Raw genomic sequence first — 19,242 nt, 5'->3', positions numbered from 1 at the left:
CATCTTAGAATACCACATTACACTGAAATTGTGGTGTATTTTAGTAGTTTATGTGGCCCCCTCATTATTAATGCGACTGACATAAAGTGAAAGGGGAAGCCGAGAGTCAAATACTCCCCAGATGAATAGCCGAGGTCACTCATGGTATTTCAAATTCCCCTTGCAAATGACTGATTCGGGGATATGCACATGATTCAATCCTAGTCGTCAATTCAAAGTGAAGGAAAATCTGTTTGAGGGCATTTAGGAATGTGTTTCTGTGTTCTAACACAGAAACACAAGGAGAAACAGTTCTTTCTTTGTCCCCTGGACTTTGTTATATCTGAAACTGCTGTAGCCACCTTGCTCACAACTTTAGAAGGAAGCCAATACACAGAGGTAGACAGAATCAAGAGAAGGCACGCGATAGAACAGGAGCCTCTCTCCTTCTCCTGGAGGCAGCCCCGTTCCTCAACTTCCTATCACACGAGATAATAAACTGTCCTACTGATAAGCCAGTTTGAGTATGGGTTTTCTCTTGCTGAAACTAAATATATCCTTACCGACAAAGGTAAGTCCCATGACTTAAGGAAATGATAAAATTACTGTACACTCAAATCCACGAAAAACAAAATGGTCTTGAAGGTTCTACTCTATTTTTAAATATTATAGATACCCATTTTGGGAGAAATATGTATATTCTTTCAAGAATTTATAAATATGAATCAAGATATTTAGAATAAGTTTACTAACAAGAAATATGTCAATTGTTACAATACTTTTCAATAATGTTTTCTATGGAATTGTAGAATAGTTTTTAAAGAGAAGTAAGTGGAGGAAATCCACAAGTTTCAGTTGTAAAAAAAAAAAAAGATGTGAAAATATAAAAGTAAGAACAAATTGAAAACTATCCTTTAGTAAATAACCCCTGAAAAAGAGAAAAATAAAAGAATCTATGCTAAAGGTGGTTTTCTTTCTCTCTCTCCTGTCTCTTGATTTATGAGCTACTAAGTCAGATGAAAAGTAGAAACAGTGCTATTGAAGTTAAGAGGAGAAAATTATTCGGAGGACATCTCTGAAGTTGTAAACAGCAGGGAATTGTTTGAGCATCAAAAATGTCTTTGGATGGCAGGTTATGAAGAGAAAGGACTTTGTGGGCTTTGTGGTCCCCAAATCCTGAAACAAGCAAGCCACTAGAGCAAGGAGAGATTAAGAGGGATCACAAGATGAACAGAAGATATTAAAAAAATATATTTCTTGTGAAAGTGAACACTGGGGTCCTGAGAACAGAGAATGACCTAGACCAGAAATATCAATATCCTCAGTGGAAGAGGAATGCAACTCTGTTTACACTGCTGCAAGTCACAGCACCTCCTAAACCCCACGCCTCACTAGCTACCTCTCCATGAGGAAATTTTAGCTTGAGTTGCGCAGCATGGCCATTATAGGATTTTGGTCATGATGAGTTAGTCTATTTTTCTGGTCATTCAAAAACTGTCAGGTTAGGTCTAAAAATTATAGTAGAATATTTTTGAAATAATTAACCTCTTAAAAACATAAAATCTTCCAAAATTTTCATCTTCTAGGTAGTGAGTAGGCCCGTGTTGTTTTCTTCTTGAGATTAACAGTTTTTTCAATTTATTCCTTTATTTCATATGATTTGTATTAACTGCAATTTATTCTATTGGCAAATTTTCCACTAAACTCAGTCAAATGGACCCACATGAATGCTCACTTACGTCTAAATATACATGGAGATGTCGTTTATTATAGCCTGAAATCTGAATAGACTAATCTAGAAAATAGAGATATCTAATCTCTTAATCTAACTTTACAAAATTCCCCGTTATAAAATCCCCGTAAATGCTGAGCTTCTAAGATACATTTTTATAAAATTACTAATTTATAAGCACTGATTTATATAACATGTCACTGCTCTCTCTCAACTACATCCACTTCAACATAGTACAAGTCCTCTTACGATGTATGTGTTTGTATAATAAAACTTTCATTACCTATGCAATTGATTTTTGCCCTTTAAAAATGTTTAAACACATTTTAATTTTTTCCCATGGTAAAAAGGTAACTGTAAATATGGCCAAATAACCTAGGACTTGAGAAATGTACCATTATCATAGTATTTTGATTTTTTCTTTGAAGTGATGGCAAGACAGTGCCCTGTTGTGATAGGGCTCTCTCCAGAAAAAAAATGTGGTGCCAATTAATATGCCAGGTAGTTGTTCTCAGAGCTGGGTATGAGACAAGACTTTGACCAGGACCTCCTTCCTCTTTCTGGAAGGACATCTTGTTTCCAGGGAGAGGCACAATGTAGCCCCAACCTCCGGAAGGATATGAAAAGTCTGTACTGTTGACCAGAGTTGGAAGTGGCAGTGGCAGTCGTGCAAAGAAATGGGGTTGGTGGGGAGGCCACCACCTAGAATAGCAGTCAAGTCCTATAGCTTCCCAGAGGCACGGCAACAGCCAGGACACTGACACTTTGCACCTAAGACAGGAAGCATTCCGTGGCAGGCTAGCAGGGTATCCAATAGCATCACAGGGATGCCCGCTGTGCTCAACAGAACACAGGCCCACCAGGGTCTTAGCAGCAGAGGAAGCAGTGTGGCAACAGAATGGGAAAGCCAGAGCAGAAGCTACCAGCAGGTGTGTTAGGGAAGCCCTGTCAGGCACCCCCTGTGAGGACACCTGTGCTGTGAGGCCTCTCTCTGCGAGGACAGCTGTGAGGACACTGTGTGGTTTCCCTGTGAGGCTGCCTCTGTGAGCACACCTGGGAGGTCTCCCCTGTGATAATCTTCCTGAGGCCACCCTCTGTGAGGAAACTCACAGAAATATTGGCAAACACATTGAAGGACACCAATTTATTTTAAATAAGCTAGAATGGGATTGTGTATATGGATCCAGGGCCTTTTACTTGCCTTTCTCCTTTTCTGAAATGTTCTTCCAGACAAGAAAATAGCTTCCTTTCTCACCTGTTTTGAATAGAATATCACTTTATCAGGAAGTATGACCTGACCACCCTTCTTAACATGGTAACACACACACACACACACACACACACACACACACACACAGATCTAGTACCACCATTTTAATTTTTCCAATGCACTATTATCTTACATATCTGACATATTCAATAATATTTTTATTATTTTACACTTTCCACTGGAAGCTCTGCAAGGTAGATATTTATGCCTGTTTAGTTTACAATTTTATTCCTAGCACTTTGAGTAGTGTTTGGCACATAATAAACATTCAGTGATTATTTGTTGAGTAAGTAAAAAACTCTACCCCACATCACGGCCCATGCCTCACAGCTTTTTTGTCCTCCTCCCCTTCCCTGGCTTGGTCTGGCTGCTCCAATAGCCATGTCTTGAGACTTGTCATGACCCATCATCAGATGTCCCATGCCCACATCTCTCTCCTCTCTTGCCTGTTCAACTTCTCCCACCATTCTGCAGACTTATTAAGACTCCTTTACCATCTTCAAACCATCAACCGTATCCTTCAAACCCAGCTTTTTACTCCTGTAGGCTTAGATTCCACAAGATATTGTTTCAATGACATTTCTCAATGCTCTATATTTTAGTTGTCTTGTCCTGCTAGACTCCAGCACTGAGTGACTCAGCTATTCACTTCTCTGTGACTTCACCTGTTGCTGAAGAGAGTTACACAAGACAGCAGATTATGAATGACTTGAATCCTTTGGCCAACTCACTTAGGTCCTCAAAATTCCCCCTTGTATATCTTCACTTTCATTAGACACCTCTCCCTCTAGTTTACAGAGAAAATAGAAGCCATCAGATGAGAACTCCTTTACCTTTTCAATAACGAACATATAAGCCTACCCACATTGCATACATTCTATCAGCTTTCTTACCAACTTGAATCCCATTCTTACCTTCTGAGGAACGTACACCATCAACTGTCCTTCGTATGTTCATCTTTTTCCTATGATCTTGTATCAGTTTTCTAGGGCTGCCAGAACAAAGTACCACAGACTGGGTGGCTTAAACAACTGAAAGTCATTGTCTCAGAGTTCTGGAGGCTCAAGTCTGAAATCAAGGTTGTTGGCAAGATTAGTTGTTTCTTAGGGTTGTGAAAATGAATATATTCCATGCCTCTCACCTAGCTGCTTGTGGAATCCTGGCAATCTCTGGTATTCCTTGGATTGTAAAAACATCACCCCAATTTCTGCCTTCATCTTCACGTAGCATTCTCCATGGAAACATCTCTGTGTCCAAATTTCAGCTTTTTAGAAGAATACCAGTCATACTGGATTAGAACCCAACCAAAACCAGTATGACCTCATCTTAATTAATTACACTTACAATGACCCTATTTCCAAACAAGGTCACATTCTGAGGTACTGGAGGTTAGCACTTTAATGTATGAATATAGGGGGACTAATTCAACCTATAACAGATCTGTAACCTCCCTATTGGCTTTTACTAATGCTCAAAACTCTCCCCTGAAAAAGGTTAATAAAGCTCACATTTCTTTCTAGATCCCTTGTGTCGGTCTCTATTCACTATTTAACAGTAATTTTTTAAATTGTTTTCTTTACCTGATGTCTCTATTTTTTATTTCCCATTCTCTTCTTGATCTACTTCAAATAACTTTCTGACAGCTCCCACAAAGGTCAACAGTGGCCTCCTGCTGAAAAACACAATGCTTATTATAGACCTTCACTTCTTTGGCCCCTCAGAAGCACTTGGCAACATCAAGCATGCCCATCTTCTTGAAATATTCTCTTCTACTGGGGACAGTATTACCATTGATTTACTTTTATCTTTCTACTCACTCTTTCACTTTCTTTGCAAACTAATCATCATCTGTGCAGCCTATAAGCAAGTCTACAATCCTTGCTCCTAAATCCTCTCTGTTTTGCACGCGACACTCTCCTCCCAGGGTACCCTGAATGCCTATGGACTCAATTACCACTCAGAAGTTGGTATCTCCAGCTCTCATCTCTCCTCTCACTGCCAGACCTGTGAATCCTACTCCCCATTGGCTTCTTATTGAAGGTTCTATAATTTCCTGAACCTCACATTACTAAAATTAAACACAAAATCCTTACTCCATCACCACCACTAATAGAGCAGTCCTGCTCTTGTGCTCCTGACTATAATAGGTTAAAGTATAATGCAGACTTGACTGGAGGACCATATGCCAAAGTTTTTACATCTTCCTTTAACTTCATGTTGTTCTCCGATTACTTGGATCTAAAAGAATGTATTAAGCACTTACAGTTGTGATTATTCAAAATTTAATTTATAATCTCAGTTCTCACACAAGAAATTACAATCTAATTGACAAAGCTAACATTTGAAATAATTTAAAGGAAATCAAAACAAGCTTTTGATTGCTGTATGTTCACTGTTAAGCATTTTACTTGTAAAGTTTCATTGACTTTTAATAATTCTATAAGGTAATTTTATCTATTTACATTTTGCAAATAAGGACACTATATTTAGAGAAATTAGCAACTCCCTCAAGATGACCTAGAGAGCAAATAATGAAGACTTGTTTTAACCCAAATCAGAATCTGAGCCCTTATTCACACCTAAGTTGTGATCAAGTTCCTAGTATATATTGAAGTCTTCCAGAGAAAGCAGAAAACTGCATTTATTCTTGGTTTTGAGGAATTTGAGAAAGTATGGATAGAGAAGTGAACAAATCATGCTATCTGAGCAAGGTGTGGATTAAAATGACCCTGACATAAGACAGGGACAGCGGAATCCATTTCAGCAGCCCAGAGGCCCTGTTAAGGACTATTATATAAAGGTGAGCATGTAAGCTAGGGTCATCAGATGGAGTTTCTTGAATGCCAGGCTGAGAAGTTAAAACTTGAAACTCTAAGCAACAGGAAGTCAATAGCGAAAGCACAATGCTTTTGAAAAGAGTACAATAATACACTCTGGTTTTGCTTCCACTGTCCTTTGTGATAGCACACAAATCTCTAATAGCCATTTTTGGTTCAGATATACATTGAGCCATTAACTGTGAGAACATAAATTCTTCCTTCTTGAGTTAAAATTGATCATTTATGGGTAGGCACGATAATGTAATCCCAGCAACCAACACGCATAAGAATGCTTAGAATTTTAAGAGTAGATGTGAAGGTACTTGATATTACACAAATCATTTTAAAAATGTGCTTCACCAGACCCAGTTTTTCTCCATCAAAGATCTATACCAGAAATTAACCTGAAGAATGAAACACAGGAATGGCACCACGGTTCTAGGAGATGATAATAATACATTCCTTGTGATGACTGTTCATATCAGGTTCCAAAATGCCTTATTTTTTCAGCAGGGTTGACATGTCAAGAGATGAATTTGTTGACCCACAGGAAGACTGAAGTCATTGATAGATTAAAAATACTTAAGATGGGCCAGTTTGCTAAGAGCTCCTTGATTTACTATGGGGTTATAACCCAATAAACCCATCTTAAGTTGAAAATATTGTAAGTTGAAAATGCACTCAATGCACCCAACCTACTAAATATCACAGCTTAGCCTAGCCCATCTTGAATGTGCTCAGAACACACATTAGCTTACAGTTGGGCAAAATCATCTAACACAAAGCTTATTTTATAATACAGTGTTTAATATATCATGTAATTTACTGGATACTGCACTGAAAGTGAAAAACGGAATCGTTATAGGCGTAATCAAAGTACAGTTTCTACTGAATGCATGTCACTTTCATACATGGTAAAGTCAGTAAATTGCAAGTGGAACCATCATAAGTTGGGGACCATCTGTATATGTAGCAAAACAGTCCCTAACTTCACGAAGCTTACATACAGTCTTTGGGGGAAGACAAACACTAACCAAATAACCACAAGCTCAAATTTATATTGACAAGGACTTAAATAATTCACTTCAATGTGACATGTGAGATCAATTAAAATTTGTTTTGGTTTTGCATGCCACAGGCCCTGATATACATCTTGGAATTCTTGTAGTACATGGGCGGTTTGCGTAGGTCCTCAGGCAAGTTATTTATTTTTGCAAAGGTTCAGTTTCCTCATATGTAAAATGAGAGTAATAATAACAAATAGGGATTTTGATGAGGATAAGTGAGGTAACACGTGAAAATGCTTAGCATTATGCCTAATATGTAGTGAATATTAAAATATGTTAGCTATTGTTACTCTTCCAGAAGTGCCTCTTATGAATCTGCATCTTTCATGCTAGGGGATACAGAATCTGATTAGTCAAATAGTTCTTATCTGCAACAGTGTCAACAACGTTTTGTGCTAGCAATAAATGTTTACTAAACACCTCTTACAGGCAAATTATTGTGTAATATTCTGAAGGTAGTTGAGGAAGATAGCAGCTTTTATTAAGTAAGGGAAATAGCAATAAGGATATCGAGTGACATAGCCATGGATATAGGAATGAGGTGGGAGGTGGACATGGTGAGTATGGCTGAGGATGGGCCAGCCAGCCAGAGGATGATGTACTTGGGAACACTGGGATGATGGTTATGTCATCAGTAGAGAGCCTTATCTGGATTCAGAGGCATGAGAGGATGAACAAACAGGTAACATTTCAATTTCACCTCAGCTTCTTGGTGGGAAGAGCATCCTAACCAATATTTTACCGAGTCAGCCTAGAGAAGAAAATGTTTAAAAGACACATGTTTCAGGAAATGTTTCTGTTGAAAACACTATGGCAGTGATCATATTAGCTGCTTGAAACTGACTTCAATACAAGATGCATGTGAGAGATAAAAGGCAGTCCTATGTCCCAAGTGGTTACGATTTCCTTACATCTCAGAGTTATGGTTTTAAAAGTCTCAATCTGAAAACTTACATCCACACAAAAACCTGCACATGAATGTTTACAGCCGCTTTATGCATACTTGCCAAAGCCTGAAATCAACCAAGATGTCCTTGAATAGGTGAATAGAAATAGGTGAAGACGAATTTGAAGATGAGTGAGTTAAAACATGGAGGGACCTTAAATGCATATTGCTAAGTGGAAGGGGCCAATCTGAAATGGATAGATACTGTAGTATTTCAACTATATGACATTCTAGAAAAGGCAAAACTATGAAGACAGTACAAAGATCAGAAGTTTCTAGGGCTTTATCAGGAAGGAGGGATGAGTAGGTGAAGCACAGGGGACTTTTAAGGCAGTGAAACTATTCTGTGTGATACTCTAATAGTGGATACATGTCATGATAAATTTGTCAAAACCTGCAGAACTTGCAACACCAAGAGTGAACCCTAATGTAATCTGTGGACTTCAGCCGATAATGATGTGTCAATGCTGGTTCATTGATTGTAACAAATGTCCCACTCTGGTGTGGGATGTTGAAACTAGAGGGGGTGGCTGTGCGTATGGGGCAGGGGGCATCAGCATATGGTAACTCTGTGTGCTTTCCACCTAAAAACCTAAAACTGTAGGTTCTGTAAACCTAAAACTGCCCAAATAGATAATGTCTATTAATTGAAAAAAAAGTTTCAGTGGATAGACACTGTGTAGGCAGGTGATAATTATGGAGGGAGGCTTGTTTTTCCTTGTTTACCCTTTCAACATGTTGGATTTTGCATCTTGACAATATCGCCTATACAGTAAATAAATGTTTAAGGAATTAAAAGGTAAAAATGAAAATTCATATAAAAGATATTTGTTTAAAGTTTACAAGCACAGATGGTCCTTGACTTAGGATGGTTTGACTTACAAGTTTTCTACTTCATCACGGGTTTATTGTGGTAAAAAATGTATTTTTTACTTCCCATATTTTCAATTTAGGAAGGGTTTATCAGAATGTAGCATCACCATAAGTTGAGGAGCATTTGGAATTCAATAATACTTAGTCATATACGTGGAAAACCAGATTGGTAATCCTGAAGCAGCTTTTAATTGTTAACCCATTTTAGCACTCAGGGAACAGATACAGGCACATGAAATACATTGCCCCAAATCACACAGCAGTGTGCTAGGAGCACATTGATCTGACCAGGACCACATGTCCTATTTTTCCTCCTGTTATTTTGTAACGCAGAAAGAATAACGGTTTCAAGTAAGTTCTAACCTGCTACAAAGGTCATACAGTCAGCACCACAGATTGTTCAAAATTAATAAACCTGAAACAAGCTATGTGGTTTAGAAATTATAATTGACCTTTACACCTGATCACTGACCTCTGCGTGGCGGTCGGGCCATATCATTCAGCCAGGTGAAAGGTTTAAAGGTAATTCCATCATACTTCCAATATTCCAATAACACAGCACAAGAATACACTCTCAGAAATGGAGAGGCTTTTTAGTTCAAGTTTCCAGATAAGGAAATCGATACTGGAAGTGAAGGTGAAGGGTAACAGTAATAGCTAATATTTATTGAGAACAATGTGAGAGCCACTGTCCTAATCACTGTTTAAGTATTAGCTCATTCAACCCACGTGCCCACCCTTAAGTGCAGCTGTTGTTCCCATTTTATAGAACATACCCAGAGATAAAGTAACTTGTCAAGGTCACCCAGAAATTGAGTCAATGTAGAAAACTCTGGCAAATTGCATCCACTTAGTAGAGAATGCATCTGCCTGTACATCCTCCCATGCATTCAGATTTCAAAACAGAGGCCACAGCTATCAGCAGGGTTGTGAGACGTTGTGCCAGGGAAGCTCAGTGGTTTAAAGTATTCTGGGGAAGCAGTCTGAAGATTTTGTTCAATTCAGAAGTCTAGCTTTCATGGAGCATTAGAGTCTGCAAGGAGGTACGAGTGGGGAATAGTCGTCGTTGCCTTAGAAGCCGGGATCAGAATCTCAGGCACCAATCCCACGTGGGAGCACATCGTTACTGTGACCAGTGTGCTGCAGATTCTCAGGCCCCATTCTCAGGATTAATGGAGAAATCTTAGGGATTTCTCCGTAGAATACTCCTCAGAGCAGTGATTCTCAATGTGTGTTCTCCAAACTGCAACCTCAGCATCACCTGAGAACTTGTTAAAAATGCTGATTCTCAGCCCCTATCTCAGACCTACTGAATCGAAACTGAGCTCTGTGTTTGAACAAGGAAGTATTCTGAGTGATTTTGATCTATGCCCAAGTTTGAGAACTACCGCCCTACGAGACCCCGATATTCCATCAGTGTCCTCTTTCCTGAGTGTCCTACTTGATAGCAATTGTCTGAGTATTCTTGGAAGCACCTGAGCTTTCTGTAGGACACCCACCTGTGGCAATAGCGCATAAACAGAGTGAAGGTGCGAGGGGAGGAGACCTGGGGCTCTGATTTCCATTCCCTGTTCTATTTTGAAAGAAAAGAGAGGATGTTGATTTCTCTTCCTTTGAAAATGCCAAAGGCAAACTAAATCATCAAGATCCTTTTTGAAGGAAATGAATCACTGTGGAAAAATCAAACTTAAAGTGATTAATTCCACTCAAACCCCAAGTCACCCCAGTAGCCTTGGCCGTTTTTGGCATGGTAAAAATTCAGCTAAATCAAATGGAGCCCAACGCCTGTGTGGGCTGATATTGCCAAATCTCCCTCAGGCATCGTTTACAAACCAAGGACAGGAAATCTCAAGGAACCTTCAGAACCTCCCTTTCTCCCTCTTCCGAGTAAACTGAACGTTAAGAGGACATGCAAGTGACTGTTCTAAGGGTCTCTTACTTCTGCTCAGAATACAGGAAGCTGCGGATGCTTCTGCTGTGGACTAAAGGAAACGGTTTCTGTAATCGCGGTTCCACAGAGCATTGCGTTCTTCACACTCCCTCTTGTGGCTGCTCAGAGATAATGCAACCAGGAAAGGCCTTAGACTGCATATTAAAGCCACACTTAACGGAATTAGAAATCTAAGAAAACAGGAATGGGAAGCTTGTCTTTCTATATATTATGTTTGCTTTGGGCCTTGTGGAAATCTATACAGCTATTTGTTCTTGAAGGATTGTGAGTGCATGTCCCAAATAAAGCTGTTTTGTAAAAAATGGCAAATAAATATTAGCTTTTTGTTTAAAGAATTTAAAACAATTAAGAGGGCTGCAAGTACAGGGTACAACTGAATTACTGTTTGCTTGTTGCTGTGTTTACACAGGCAAAGCAAAGGACAAGAGAGAGTTAGATCATTTGCAGGATTATTCATTAGTAAAACCAAAAACAAGATGTAAAAGAAAAAATGGGTGCATACATGTATGTATTGGCATCTTGTGTGTTCAGTGTACATCCGGCACTGCCCCCAGAACAAATTTCTTCCTACCGTTGGTAGGTTCTGAAATTTGGCATCCTCCACGTGACTATCCTACACCTAGCAGGGAGAAGGTGATGACTTCCTTGGCTCCCCCAAGGGATGTGTTACTGCCCTCCCCATAACCCTCCATTCTTCACCTGAAAACATTTTCCCTTTCTCATTAACCTCTGAGAATGCAAAGCCTTCCCTATGATGTGTGTGAGTTTAGCATAGCTGTATTCCTGCTGGCTTCTCTTCTAGGCTTTAGTAAAGAAGCCTGCCTAAGGTTATAAGCTCCTAATAGAAAGAAACAGATCCATTTCACTGTGCAGTGTCTAGCCAATCACCTCTACAAAATATATTAATCAAAGTTTCATAATGAGAAGATTACATTCATTATTCAGTTTTTCTAATTGTCTAGAAATAAAAATGGATTGTCAGAAGGTAGGCAAAAATTTCCAGAACAAGGAAATATAGGCATGGGTGAGGGGATTAAGAAGCATGTAAGACTTGGGCCACAGCTTCACAACCTTGGCACTGATGACAATGGAGTGGGATACTTCTTTGTCGTGGGGGCTGTCCTGTGCACTGCAGGGTGTTCAGCAGCATTCCTGGACTCAACCAGCTACCTGCCAGTTTTCACTGCCCCAAATTGTGACAACGAAAAATGTCTCCCAGAATTGCCAAATGTCCTCTGATGACAAAATTACTCTCAATTATGAGCTGTTGATTTAGGGGGACAGTGTTGGTAGTAGAATTGTTAAACATTGCAATGAGTAGACCAAGCTGAGGTGGAAGAGTTCTGGCTATGAGGCACTCACTGTGAGGTAAAACAGACAGAATGGACTTTGGAGTTAGTAAGACAAGGGTTTGAATCAAAGGATGTGACTGTAGGCCTCTTTTTTTTTTCTAAGCCTCGTTTTACATGTTAAAAATAATAATAGTATAACAATAGTAGTAGTAATAATAATGCTGTGGAGAAGTTAAATGAAATAAAGTATCTAAAGGATCAAAGAACATTGCCTAGTATATAACAATGTTGGTATACATCAGTGTCCTTTTCTCATCTCCAGAGGTCTCCAGAAATAAAACATAATTTCTTTGAGATAGTTTAAAAGAGCCTTGGAGCGTGACCTTAGGTGGGGTGGAAAGAGCCCTGTCCTTGAGATTCCTGGCAAATAATGTCACTCTCGCTTCCTTCTGAAAAACTGTTTCTGCATTGCAGGCTGTGCTCATTCACAACAAAGTGCCGGGCAGAAATGTTAACTCTCCAGATAAGTGATCACTCTCCGGCAGCAAAGCAGATGAGTCCATTCCAAAAATGGAAATACAGATAGCCCTTAAATGCCCAGTTTTGTCTCTATTTTTCCAATCAGAAAAGTATAAAATCTTTCTTTTCCTATATGGAGTAAAATCTGTGTACTTTGTGTCAAAGAAATCTTCTTGGTGAATTTGATGCAGAAGAGATTTTTGCAATGTTATTTATGTCTGATACATGTCTCTTCTTGAAATGATGAATGTTGTGTGTTCAGGTTAATCCTAAAATGCTTGATGGAAACCTAGAAACATCTTCATTGCCCCTACTGTTTATTACAATTTTAAGTAAATCATTTGTTTATATCTTATATAAGTTGCCTAAAAATAAAAAGACATATTAAAACTGGCTTAAAATACCTATAGATTAACAATCATGGCATTAGCAATTTATTCCTGAATTTCATCTGATTGAAGATTCATTCTCAGCCAGGCACGGTGGCTCATGCCTGTAATCCCAGCACTTTGGGAGGCCGAGGAGGGTGGATCACGAGGTCAGGAGATTGAGACCATCCTGGCTAACATGGTGAAACCCCGTCTCTACTAAAAATTAAAAAAAAAAAAAAATTAGCCGAGTATGGTAGTCCCAGCTACTCGGGAGGCTGAGGCAGGAGAATGATGTGAACCCGGGAGGCAGAGCTTGCAGTGAGCCGAGATCACGCCACTGCACTCCAGACTGGGCGACAGAGTGACACTGTCTCAAAAAAAAAAAAAAAAAAAAAAAAGATTCATTCTCCTCTTCCCAGAATCCCTGTACTCTAAGCTGTTCACATTTCTGATTTTCCCCTTTCTCTATAACGTTCAGGAGCCCTCATTTGAAAATGGTGAGCCTGGTAAAGGATTAAAATGCCCCATTTTTTGCAAATCAAAACCACTATGAGATATCATCTCACACCAGTTAGAATGGCAATCATTCAAAAGTCAGGAAACAACAGGTGCTGGAGAGGATGTGGAGAAATAGGAACACTTTTACACTGTTGGTGGGACTGTAAACTAGTTCAACCATTGTGGAAGTCAGTGTGGCGATTCCTCAGGGATCTAGAACTAGAAATACCATTTGACCCAGCCATCCCATTACTGGGTATATACCCAAATGACTATAAATCATGCTGCTATAAAGACACATGCACACGTATGTTTATTGCGGCATTATTCACAATAGCAAAGACTTGGAACCAACCCAAATGTCCAACAATGATAGACTGGATTAAGAAAATGTGGCACATATACACCATGGAATACTATGCAGCCATAAAAAATGATGAGTTCATATCCTTTGTAGGGACATGGATGAAATTGGAAACCATCATTCTCAGTAAACTATCGCAAGAACAAAAAACCAAACACTGCATATTCTCACTCATAGGTGGGAATTGAACAATGAGATCACATGGACACAGGAAGGGGAATATCATACTCTGGGGACTGTGGTGGGGAGGGGGGAGGTGGGAGGGATAGCATTGGGAGATATACCTAATGCTAGATGACGAGTTAGTGGGTGCAGCGCACCAGCATGGCACATGTATACATATGTAACTAACCTGCACAATGTGCACATGTACCCTAAAACTTAAAGTATAATTTAAAAAAAAAAAAAGAAAAAAAAAGAAAATCAAAAAATAATAATAATAATAATAATAATAATAAATAATAATAAAAAAAATAAAATGCCCCATTTTTTAAGTATTTTCCATGTCATCACTCTTACCACAAATATTTCTTAGGTAGAATCATATAAAATTATGAATATTTGACTTTTTGACCTACAAAAATGAGTTCATATGGTTCAAACTAAAACTCTCCCTTTACCTTTCATTATGAAAATTCTGCTTATCCAATGTCACTTTCCCTGTTGTCCACAATCACTCCCAATGCAAAATGATCTCCCCTTCCTAATGATACCTACTTTGCAATAGAACTGTCGTTGCTCCCTCCTTACATAACTTTTGGACGTGTTTCCTATGAGAGAGCACAAACTGCAGGCTTTAGCCGGGAGAACTGGATTTGAATCCCATCTCTTCCACATACTTTTTGGGTGACCTTCAGTGAGATATTTGGCCTTCCTAAGTCTCAGTTTCCACATTCATTAAACAGTTGTGTTGAGCATGAGGATAATGGATTCAGTATTTTACATAATGTCAACTAAATAATAAGTTCTCAGAAAAGGCTCATTTTAAAAAACAATTAGCAGTAGTAATGAACTTCTCAGGCCATTTCCTATTTCTGCATCCTCCCATGGTTCTTTGCATGCCAGAGGTGTCCTACACATAATAAAAACAGAAACAACAATATGATAACTTACTTTTGTTAGGCACTTACTCTGCCTCATACTAAGCTGAATATTTTTCTTGCATTGCCTCATGTAATCCTCACAGCAATCTTATGAAGTAGATGCTGTTATGATCATTTTTAGAGGTGATTCAAGATGATCACTTTAGAGGTGAGACAAAGAGGGTTTAGATAAATGGACCAAGGCCACACCTATGAAGGATTCAAGACTGGGACCAAGGCCATGTGACATTGGAATACATAATGTCCTACATGTTTTGGAAAGGCCTCAAAGCCTTCTTCCAACTTTAAAGAGTCCATGATTCAAATATGATATTCTTTAAATATCGATTGCTATTTTTATTCACAAAAAATAATCACTCATCCCATTGTTTTCTTTGTCCCATTTACTGTCTAATATTTCATTTCTTTTTTTTGAGACAGAGTTTCAATCTTGTTGCCCAGGCCGGAGTGCAATGGCGTGATCTCGGTTCACTGCAACCTCCGCCTCCCAGGTTCAAGCAATTCTCCCGCCTCAGCCTCCCTAGTAGCTGGGATTACAGGCATGCGCCACCACACCCAGTTAATTTTGTATTTTGAGTAGAGATGGGGTTTCACCATGTTGGCCAGACTGCTCTCAAACTCCCAACCTCAGGTGATCCGCCTGCCTCGGCCTCCCAAAGTGCTGGGATTACAGGCGTGAGCCACCGTGCCCAGCCTGCTCATTTCAGTTTTAAGTATCTAGAGATTTTGTTAACACAGCTGGGTGGTACTAAGTTGTGGTTAAAATTAATAGTTTAGTTCAATTCAACAACTTATCTGCTGTGTGCAAGATACCAGGTGGGGCCCTCCATACATATATAGGAATACCATAAACTCCTTTGTTCAAAGAATTCATAGCTGTATCATTTAAAAAAAAAATTGAACTTGAAATAACTCATTTCAATTTGAACTTGAAACACATTCATTCCTTCAACAAACAGATTTAGAGCCACTACCTGCCAAGCCCATGCAGGGAGCTGGGACAAGGGTAAACACATTCGGGCTGGCTCTGATCCATGAATTGTACAATTTAGAATACATGATAGATTTTGTGAGAAGAGAAAAAAAAACAGTCTCACAGTTTAGAGAGTTTATTGAGGATGAGGACCACTGTAATTGAAGAAAGCCTCTTAAATGAGGGTGGAATTTGACTCTGGTCTTCCATAAAGGATGGTAAAATACCATTTAGTACTTAATTCCCAAAGCAATCAACAAAGGCCTATGATGATGGTACTATTAATTTCCTATTGGTTGTAAAAGTTTCCAATGGAAAATAACTACACTAACAAAATATGCATTCATATTCACATGAACCTTAACATTTTAAGCTTAATACTTCTATTTCATTCCCTGAAAGAACTAAGGTAAAAGTAACATCAAATTTGAAAATATTCTTTACAAAGATTCCTATAAAATAATGTTAAAAAACCAAAGTCCTGCACTATAGTCAAAATTGAGGTGTTTTCCTTTCAATTCAAAACCTCAAATTTCAGACCTTAATATCTTAGACTTTTCAATCACAGGCAGTGGGAGTTGGTTACAGAGAACAGTTACTATAAAGAAGGAGACTGCTGATAGCATACTTCTGAAGTACAACTGCTGCATGTCGTCTTAAAATGGTTAAGTAAGCAATCCAAAGAAAAATATGTTGAGGGGTAAATTGCTAACTCAATCAAGGTGAAACATGTAGGTAGGTCAAACTGTATTTTTTTTTTCATTTCCTTTACTACTAGTAGATAGTGTAAGAAGCCCAGCTGTTTTTTTTTTTCTATATAACGGTCTAGAAGAGGTTTTCACAATGTAATTTACATAGTATCAGGGATTATCTTTTTATCTGCAAACTAAACAAGATGAAATTACGTCGGCACAAGTCTCTACAGACAAGGTATGTCAAAAAGATAAATTACATGATTTATATTTGCATTCCTTTGCATTTTTAATATTGTTGTATTCTTTGCAATTCTAATTATATTTGCATTTTAAATATTGAATTCATTTTTAATTTTTGTGGTAAAATTATGTGATATAATTAGGAATGGATGGACATGAGACACTTTGAGAATCTTTTCTTTCGCTTTAACTGCAAAGACTTTTTTCCTTCCCATGGTAGTATCCCCAAGTACCCCCAAAGACCACTATCATAAAATTAAGCTCTAGCTGATTAATTTGGTACATCTTAGTATTATTCACAATTATTCTTGTCCTCCTCTGTAAGCAGATTATAAACCTCCACCCTTATGAAGCCTCCTTCTAGGCAGAATATACCTTCTACCTCACTGTTAAGACCAGTTATGTCAATGGATGTTTTACAGATGTCGGCACAACCTCTTGTGCTCTTGCCTCCTGCCATAAGAACACATGTCCCAGAAAAGGGCCACTCCATCAGCCTAGGTCCAGAAATGAGAGGACATATGGACTGAACTTGAAGATGGCCCACAGCAGACCTGCAGTCAACTCTCAGCCTTTATGTAATGTGGGAAAGAAGGAAATGTGAATATTATAGACTACTAAAATTCTAAAGTTGTAACATAGCAAAATGATCGATACAATTAGCAGTGGCTATCAGTCTAGCATATTGTCATGCTATATGCATGCTATAAAACTATTGAACAAAAATATCACTACCCTATCATGGACACATTGGACTTTTATTTTCTCCTTATGACTGCATCATGTGTGATGATCAGAAATGGAGTGAAGGCAGAAAAATAAGAAAATTCAAGAATGTGCTACAGAGTGATCCTCTCCCTCTTAGGGCACCCACAGAAACCACTTATGGCTTCTCTGCCTGCATCCTCTCCACACAAAAATATTCTTTAAGGTACCAGCCCCATATCACATACCTGCATGTCAGCCCATAATAGGCCTTACCTTAGAAGCCAAAGATCCATAACTACACAGTATTCATGTTGTATAATGTGGAGCAGCACCAAAAAATAAAGTGGCAGACAGTAATGCCTATGACTAAAGTGACCCCTTGATCCCCTCCCAAAGCAGTCTCCATATTATAACTATCAATTGTAAAAATAGTATGTATTTTATATATTCTCCCTAATAGGTAACTCTGTATTTTAAAATCTTAAGCTCCAAGTTTTAATTTACTTTGTTCCATCGGAGTACTTTTTTCTCAATTTTCTCATTTACAAGGCCATTTTTATTTTTGCCTCACTCTGTGCTGATGGCCCCAGATCTACTCAGTCAGTTTCTTCTCTTCTATGATGTCTATATTCAGACACCTAGGAGATTGACAACTCCTAGAAATACCACTCACTCAACTGCTCCTTTCCCCTTCTTTCGTACTTGGGCATAAACTTTACTGTATCTTAAACACATCTTCCTAAATGCCTCACGACTATGATAAACTTGACATGCTTACAACTGATGGGATCTTGTCCAAGTTTTGTTCACTTGCCAATTTTACAGAAAGTGCTGAAGTGACTGTGTGTGTATTTGTGTGTCTGTGCTTAAATCAAAATGTTAACTGCAGTTCTCTCTAGCTATTGAGATTTAGGTTGTTATTTCTCCCTCCTCCTACCTTATCTTTCTTTTCTGTTTTTCCTTTTACCTCTACCTCTACCTCTCTCTCCTCCTCTAATTCACACCTCATCTCTGGTTACAATATTTTCAATACACTTCTAATGATGTCTTTATAATGGAAGTGGCTCACTTTCTGTTAGCATCCAAGTACCATGAAGCCCATGCTGTCAGCACTTGAAAGTTTGATGCCTACCAACTCAGCTACTCATTTTCATCTTCCATGTCAGCTTGGTGCAATGTTTCCTAAGGCAGAAGGTTTGCCAGCTACAGCTCCCTCACACTACTTAAGGTCATGGTATGAAAATTTTCCCATCCAAATATGGACATCACCTGTGTTAAGTGGATATAGTATTGGAGACCCTAAAATAAATCTGTATCACCAAATGTAAAAAGTAGGTATAAGAATCAATAAACAGTAGCTCTATTAAGCCTCCCAGGATAACCCAAACTTTCACTGGATAACTGATGAGAAGGATGTGACAATTGGTGTTCACCTGAAAGTGACTTATGAAAGTGTGTCAATGTCATCATGCAGTCATTCATCCAGTATATTTATTGAACACCTACCATGTGCTAGGTGGGTTGTGAATGCTCTTTAGAATGAAACTTTTGGTAACTGATAAAGGGTATTCATAAAAGAAAGTTTGAATGTATCCTTATGTCAAGGATACAGCAAATATGACCAAAGGAAAGAATATTCTTGCAGCATACTACAATTAACCTGGTTCATTTGAAAAGGGAAGACCAAACCCACCAGTTTGGGCTGGCAGTCTCCTTCAAGATAATCCATCTACCTTTATTCTGATTGAACTCAGTAGGGGTTTTTTTCAAAATGTAAATATCTGTATTAAAGGGGTTTTTTTCTTGATAATATAGAATCTTTTTTAAAAAATGAAATTAAGT

At 38.5% G+C, this 19,242-nt stretch overlaps 2 long non-coding RNA genes across 2 annotated transcripts in view; one reads left to right on the top strand and one right to left on the bottom strand.

Annotated features, from left to right (window-relative positions):
- The window catches only part of LOC134810747 (uncharacterized), a 33,887-nt gene extending 15,690 nt beyond the window's left edge, over positions 1-18,197 (top strand). The window contains exon 5 of the long non-coding RNA XR_010159375.1: positions 17,115-18,197. This is a non-coding gene — a long non-coding RNA (uncharacterized LOC134810747). The remainder of the gene's footprint in view (positions 1-17,114) is intronic.
- Positions 2,913-4,647, bottom strand: LOC134810746 (uncharacterized). Its single transcript, XR_010159374.1, has 3 exons — positions 4,562-4,647; positions 3,896-4,049; positions 2,913-2,966 (listed from the first exon to the last, which is right to left on the bottom strand). It is a non-coding gene; the product is annotated as an uncharacterized LOC134810746 (long non-coding RNA).
- Positions 18,198-19,242: the final 1,045 nt, after the last annotated feature.

This window comes from Pan troglodytes, chromosome 7, assembly GCF_028858775.2.
Source record: "Pan troglodytes isolate AG18354 chromosome 7, NHGRI_mPanTro3-v2.0_pri, whole genome shotgun sequence".
NCBI lineage: Eukaryota > Metazoa > Chordata > Mammalia > Primates > Hominidae > Pan > Pan troglodytes.
This window is presented reverse-complemented; position numbering and strand designations above follow the sequence as displayed.